Raw genomic sequence first — 7500 nt, 5'->3', positions numbered from 1 at the left:
TGATTGGGCTTAGACGCAGAAACAAATACAATAGGAGACTAATTTCTTTCCATTATTCTTAAACCACAGAAGTATTTTAGAGACAAATACGAAAAGAAGTGCCCAGAAAGTTGAAGGAAATTATAAGGAAAAGTTGTCTAGCATTTACACGGTTAAGGAAAGACGTGGCCAGGAGCAGTGAAAGGTTTGATAATGCAGTCTTGGATACCGTAAAGGATCAAGATCAAGACGCAAGCCATTTCTTTATCCACCACCACCACCACCACTACCACCACCTCCTCACTTCGCTACTACTACTACTACTACTACTACAACTACTACTACTACTACTACTACTACTACTAACGGCACTCACCCAGCACATATCTGATTTTCTCTACCTCGCTCATTAACCTGTTTGGACCATACCTTGTAGTAGTAGTAGTAGTAGTAGTAGTAGTTGTTGTTGTTGTTTTCGTTGTTGTTGTTTTGGCGTCAAATTCCAGTTAGTCAGTCAGTCAATTCTTCTTCTTCTTCTTCTTCTTCTTCTTCTTCTTCTTCTTCTTCTTCTTCTTCTTCTTCTTCTTCTTCTTCTTCTTCTTCTTCTTCTTCTTCTTCTTCTTCTTCTCTTCTTACTTCTTCTTCTTCTCTTCTTCTTCTTCTTCTTCTTCTTCTTCTTCTTCTTCTTCTTCTTCTTCTTCTTCTTCTTCTTCTTCTTCTTCTTCTTCTTCTCCTCCTCCTCCTCCTCCTCCTCCTCCTCCTCCTCCTCTTTTTTTTTTCTTCTTTTTCTTCCTCCATATCCTACAACTACTACTACTAATACTACTAATACTACTATCATCATCACCACTACCACTAAAATAATAATAACAATAGTGATAATAATACGAGTACAGTACTGCAATAGAAGAAGAAAAGAACAAGAAGAACAAGAAGAGGAGTAGCAGGAGGAGGAGGAGGAAGAGGAGGAGGAAGAGAAAATCGTAGTCAAAATCGCGATGACGCCCTCCTCCTCCTCCTCCTCCATCTTCTTCCATCACCACTCCTCTCTCCCGTCAGTAAGTTAGCATCGACGCCCGCAGCTATCGTTCCCACATACGAGGTTCACGCCCCGTCTATCCTTAGGAGGACGAGGAGACGCAAAGAGAGGCAGGTATAGATGTGCTGTGAGGAGACTGTGTTAGGTGCTACAGATAAAGATCGCGGTACACTATACAGACATTTTTCACTAACGTTTCAGCTGTTTTTAAGGGGACACTGGCCAAGGGCAACAAAAACTAAGACAGAAGGACCACTGAGGCGATAATAAAATAACTTGAGGATAAGTGTCTTGAAACCTCTCTGTTGAAAGCGTGCGAGTCATAAGAAGGGAGATACAGAAGCAGGCAGGGAATTCCAGTTTGTGCCTTGCTATTCAGGAGTAAGAAACAACAGGATTTTTAGATATGTTGGGAGAAGTGGGCGAGAGTTTGGCAAGGAGGTTTGTTATGATGGAGGTGATGTGATGACCTGGTTGTGTTCCTCGGGCCAGGCGGGTTTGTTTCAACACGTTCTTATTGACAAGTGTTGCTGCGTTTAAAAGGGAACTGCCGACACCCGAGCCGCGTCTTTGTTCTGCCAGCATTCGTTCTGGAGACAGCACTGGCCGCTGATGCTCTGGTGGCAAGACTTTGGCTACCAGAACAAAAATAGCACTTAGGCGATAATTTTTTGACTACTGAGTAAAGATACAAACGATGATTCTTTGACTACTAGAGCGAAGATAATAGTTACGCGATAATACCTTGACTACCTGGTGTAAAGATGATACTAATTAGGCGATATTACTTTGAGTACTATAGCAAAGACAGTACTCAGGCGATAATACTTTAACTACTACGGTAAAGATAACAGTAGCCAGACGATAACTCTGACGACCAGGGGGAAAGATAATGCTTTGATGATACTACCTTAATACCTTATGAAGTTAATAGTTAGGCAATAATTATTTGACTACTTCAGCAAAAATAATAGTAGGTAGGCGGTAATACGTTCATTGGTAGACGGGCACACTATCACACCTAGCACTTCACTTCAGTAACTTCAAACAATTCCACTGAGCGATGATAAACCCACACCAAACACCGAGACTTGAACTGCCCCGCCATCCCGCCCCTTCCGTGCCATCTGCGTCTCGAACAGGTATTATTGAGAAAATTTTAACCTGGTATAAGCTTGAGTGTGTGTGTGTGTGTGTGTGTGTGTGTGTGTGTGTGTGTGTGTGTGTGTCACTTTTTTCTTACTTGGTTAAAAATTTTCGATGCTGTTTTCATTTTTTTTTTTTTCATTCATTTTTTATACTGCGATAGAGTTTTCCCAATAGTACGCCAAATTTGCATCACGTATTAAGATGACCCCTTTCTGTACCGTGGCAATAATTGGGTGTAATTCTGGATACCATCACCTGATTAATTCAAGGTGATGTTTTCATAAGGGTTAAAAATTATCTCTACTTAACAATTACTTTACTAGAAACGTGTCTTAATTAACTCTCTCCTTCATGACAATTAATATTTTTTATGAAGTCTGGAAACAGTGCAACTAAATCTGGAGGCTGTCTGTGGTACTAAATCTGGAGGCTGTCTGGGGTACTAAATCTGGAGGCTGTCTGGGGTACTAAATCTGGAGGCTGTCTGGGGTATTAAATTTGGGAACTGTCTGGAATATTAAACCTGGGAACTGTCTGGGGTATTAAATCTGGGAACTGTCTGGAATATTAAACCTGGGAACTGTCTGGGGTATTAAATCTGGGAACTGTCTGGAATATTAAACCTGGGAACTGTCTGGGGTATTAAATCTGGGAACTGTCTGGAATATTAAACCTGGGAACTGTCTGGGGTATTAAATCTGGGAACTGTCTAGAATATTAAACCTGGGAACTGTCTGGGGTATTAAATCTGGGAACTGTCTGGAATATTAAACCTGGGAACTGTCTGGGGTATTAAATCTGGGAACTGTCTGGAATATTTAACCTGGGAACTGTCTGGAATATTAAACCTAGGAACTGTCTGGGGTATTAAATCTGGGAACTGTCTGGGGTACTAAATCTGGGGTATTAAATCTGGAAGCTGCCTGAGGTACTAAATCTGGAAACGAGTACTAAATCTGAAAAAAAAAACTGTCCAGGGTATTAAATTTGGAGCTGTCTGAGGTACTAAATCTGGAAACTCTGAATAATAAATGGGTTAAGAGTGCATGAGGGTCCAGGAACTACTCGTATGGCACTGGTACCCAAGCCTTCACGTGTGTGTGTGTGTGTGTGTGTGTGTGTGTGGGAGCCAATGACCATATGGCATCAAGAAGACCAGTCAGAGGCACCACAAAGGGAAACAGGAAAGAAGAAGAAGAAGAAGGACACGCTGATTTGTTGCCCTCTTTTCCCCTCCCACGCAAGAAATAAGATGGATAGAAAATAGTTAGGTAAAATAAAACAAATATGATACAGTTAATTTTTTCATCACTCCTTCCACTCCTCAAAAAAAAAAAAAAAAAAAAAAAAGACGATAAATAACATAAAGAAAAATAAACTGAATACAATACAATTTTTTCCATCGTTCACTTCACCATTCAACAATAAGGTAAATAAATTATAAATACAAAAAATAAATAAATAAACAAAGAGAATACCACACAATACTTATCCATCGATAGCATAACCTTGGCCTCGTGTGGGATTGCGTCATCTACTGCACAGTGTTGAGGTGGTGTGTGGTGGCAGTGCACAGGTGTCGCGGGGACCACAGAGAGGGGACCATATTTTGAAACACTTCCGAGCCACACCTGCACTACATTCAAAAGGCTTTATGTAGTTGAAGTAATACGAATTTTTAATGTTTGAATAGTTCTAGTGACAGGTTGACAAGATTCACACATTATTATTAGTAAAAACACTTGAGAATCTGGCTAATCATCTTAATGTCCTTTGAAAACAGTCATGGTGAGAGAGCTAAGCGCTTCAGAATACTGGCTCATACCGGGCTGTGAGGGTGACCGCAGCAAAGCAGGCACTGGGAGGGGTGAGTGGGTGCGGCGGGCACTTGGGACGGGAGGTGGCGTGCATGGCAGGCAGTGATTGATTGGGAATTTTGGCACCGCATGACTGGCACTGATGGGTGGTGTGGTGGGCGTGTGGGGCACTGAGAGGGCTGGGTGAGTGGGCATTTTGGGCACTGCTAGGTGTAGATTGGACATTTTGGGCACTGCTAGGTGTAGATTGGGCATTTTGGGCACTGCTAGGTGTAGAATGGGCATTTTGGGCAGTGCTAGGTGGATGAGTGGGCATTTTGGGCACTGTTAGGTGGATGAGTGGGCATTTTGGGCACTGTTAGGTGAATGAGTGGGCATTTTGAGCAGAGAGGTGGACGGGTGGGCATAATGGACAGCAAGGAGTGGCATGAATGGGCATGATGGCCAGTGAGAGGGGTGAGACGGAGCGCCGAATGGGTCGGGCAGGCGTGGTGGGAGGGCGTTTCTGGCTCTAAGAGGACCTAATGGCCATGATGGGCACCGTATGAAGGGAACTTGAGTGATTGGGCATGGCGTGGCGGGCACAGAGGAGCGAGGGGTGGTGTGTGGGAGGGCGTGGCGTGTATCTGCGCTTGTTATTGTGACGGGCACGGGCTGATGGGGGGGGGCTAAAAATAATACCGCTTCCCGCTTATCTCTGCCTCAGCCACGGTCGGAGGGGCGGGGGTGGCTTCCGCTGCTCAGGTGGCGGAGGCTTGGCTAGGCGAGGCAGCTGGACACACGGGACACTAATGCGCAGTGGTTTTTAGGGGTCATGTGTAGTGTTTAGTGTTGTAAGATGCGGAGGAATTAATGGGAGCAGTGAAAGGCGATGAGTAAGGAGCTTGACGTGACAGCAGGACGCACGGGATAGTCAGTGCGCTGTGCTCGGCTGTGGGTCACCTGTATTCACCTGTTTAGTGTGTGTACGGAGGGATTGATGTGAAGAGTGAAGAGCGATGAGAAAGAGAATGACTGGGTATCGAATTTGTGACGGGACATTGAAGGTAGATACATACACTTTTACCACTGAGCCAAGGTGATTCACAAGACCCAAGTGGAATGGCTAGTATTAAAAAATTACCACCCGTTTCACTTTGGCAGACCACGTTGTAAGTCACTTTTCCATGCCAGGCAACACTGTACTGTGCATCACCGTCAGCCAGTACGGTCGCTGTTATCTCACATAGGTTTGGTCACTCTTGTTATATGCGTATCTTTTATTGAGTGGTAGTTACATAGTTTGTTAGGCCTGGAAAAAAAAAAAGGATTGATTAATGATGTATAGATTAGTAAGTCACCAGTAAAAAGAGACACTTTCATTCACCAGAGTGAGATTAGCGTGATGCTGCATGCTTATCACTCCATCCCCCGAATGTGGAATTACGTCACCTTAACAACGGACACACAACAATAGTTAACAGTAATGAAGCGAGATTACCAGGCTCTGAAAGGAGAGAATAGTCTAAAAAGAAAAAAAAAAAAATCGTATGTGAAAAAGAGAGAGAGAAAAAAAATTCTAAACAAAACTATCCTCAAGGCAAGTGGTTCGTACGAGGCTAGAACGGGTGAACCAAACCAGTGAAACGACTCATTGAATCCCTTATTGGGCACCCTTAGCAAATGGCCGCAGCTTGACGGACCGTTGCCTCGCTCCTCCACTCAGGGTAACGCTCAGGGTAACACTTGCATATTTTGCTACACATTTCTGTTTTGGTATCGAATTTTCAAGCTGCAGAGATCGTGGTTGTTGTTGTTGTTGTTGTTGTTGTTGTTGTTGTTGTTGTTCCTTTGTAGTGTGTTGACGGTGTTGTGGTGGTGTTGTGGTGGTGTGGTGTACGTTGTTGTTCCTTCGTAGTGTGTTGGTGTTGTGGTGGTGTGGTGTGGTGTACGTTGTTCCTTTGTAGTGTGTTGACGGTGTTGTGGTGGTGTGGTGTGGTGTGGTGTGGTGTACGTTGTTGTTCCTTTGTAGTGTGTTGGTGTTGACGGTGTTGTGGTGGTGTGCTGTGGTGTGGTGTACGTTGGGTCCAGAGAACGTGGTTGTAATGGCAGTTGTTCTTCCATCGTAGCTCCATATTCAGAAACCCTTTGCTCTCACCGTAACTATTTTCCAAGGCCACAGAGCTGATTACCAAGGTTCTTATGAGCGTTTTCTCCTGTTAATAATGTAGAAATCTCATTAATCTGTCACTGCAACAGTAAAAATACCCTTAAAAACCCGTGTAACTTCAACTAGAGCATTGTGAATGTAGTGAAAGTCCGGCGCAGAAGTGTTTCAGAATATGGTCCGCGGTGTGGTGGTGACGGTGGTGGTGTGTTGAAGGGAAGGCTTGACGTGATGGTGGTGGTGGTGGTGGTGAAGGGAAGACTGACGTGATGAAGTGGTGGTGGTGGTGGTGGTGGTGGTGGTGTTGAAGGGAAGACTTGAGGTAATTATGTAGAATCTTTTCCCGGCCTTATTACTGGTCTATTCTATTCCATGCTTTCGCATATAGCTTTAGATATACCTAAAATGTAAATATAAGGTGTGGGGAGAAGAGTGTCCCCGACCTTAAAGGGGATTCCAGGGGGGAAGTTCTCCCGTTAGGTTAGGTTAGGTAATGATAAGTGAGATAGAAGTGGGTCCAGGGAAGGGCGAAGCCCCAACAGTTAGGTTAGGTAATGTTTTATACAAAAGTATACGACGACTAACCTAACCTAACCTAACCGGGGCTTCGCCCCTCCCTGGACCCCTCCTTGAGGATACTAATCTAACCCAGCATTACCTAACCTAACCTAACTTTGACTCCCCTTAAAGACGGAGGCACTTCCCCCTCATCTTCTATTTACGTTACATTAAGAGAATAGACCAGTAGTAAGGCCGGGAAAGGACCAGATAATTACCAGTGTTGAAGGGAAAACTTGACGTGGTGTGGTGTTAGATGAGGTCTGTGCCGTGTGGTGCTCTCGCCCCTACTGGTGTGATGCAGTGTGAGTGTCGCTGTGGCATATTCAAGGTCTTTGTGTGTGCATGTGTGTGTCCACGTGCAGAAGTGAAGGTTTGATTCAATGCACACGGCCTATGATGACGTGTACGTATTTTAGTATTCTTTCTGTGTGTGTGTGTGTGTGTGTGTGTGTGTGTGTGTGTGTGTGTGTAATAGTTACTATGTCGTGTGTGCGGGCCGTGTGCCACGCTATGGTTCGTTATGTGTGTGTGTGTGTGTGTGTGTGTGTGTGTGTGTGTGTCAGGATGTTGTGTCTTTTACTGTGTGGGTGTAGATATGTGTATGTCTGTATACCTTCCTTAGTGTCTGCTTAAGTGTATGTGTGTGTGTGTGTGTGTGTGTGTGTGTGTGTGTGTGTGTGTATATGAGTGTGTATGTTTGCGTTACGCGGTGATGAATTGAGTCATATCTGCCCTGATCGACCTTTACTCGTCTGTATCTTTCATGTGTTTACCTTTCCACTTATTCATCTCTTCATTCGTCTGTTTAC

At 44.2% G+C, this 7500-nt stretch overlaps 1 protein-coding gene across 2 annotated transcripts in view; it reads left to right on the top strand.

Moving 5' to 3' along the window:
- LOC135089560 (proton-coupled zinc antiporter SLC30A1-like) overlaps positions 1–7500 on the top strand; it is a 75542-nt gene that overhangs the window by 29940 nt on the left and 38102 nt on the right. The window lies entirely within an intron of this gene.

The sequence above is a fragment of the Scylla paramamosain genome, chromosome 33 (genome assembly GCF_035594125.1).
Source record: "Scylla paramamosain isolate STU-SP2022 chromosome 33, ASM3559412v1, whole genome shotgun sequence".
Lineage (NCBI taxonomy): Eukaryota > Metazoa > Arthropoda > Malacostraca > Decapoda > Portunidae > Scylla > Scylla paramamosain.
Note: the sequence above shows the minus strand (reverse complement) of the source record. Positions and strands in the feature narration are given on the sequence as shown.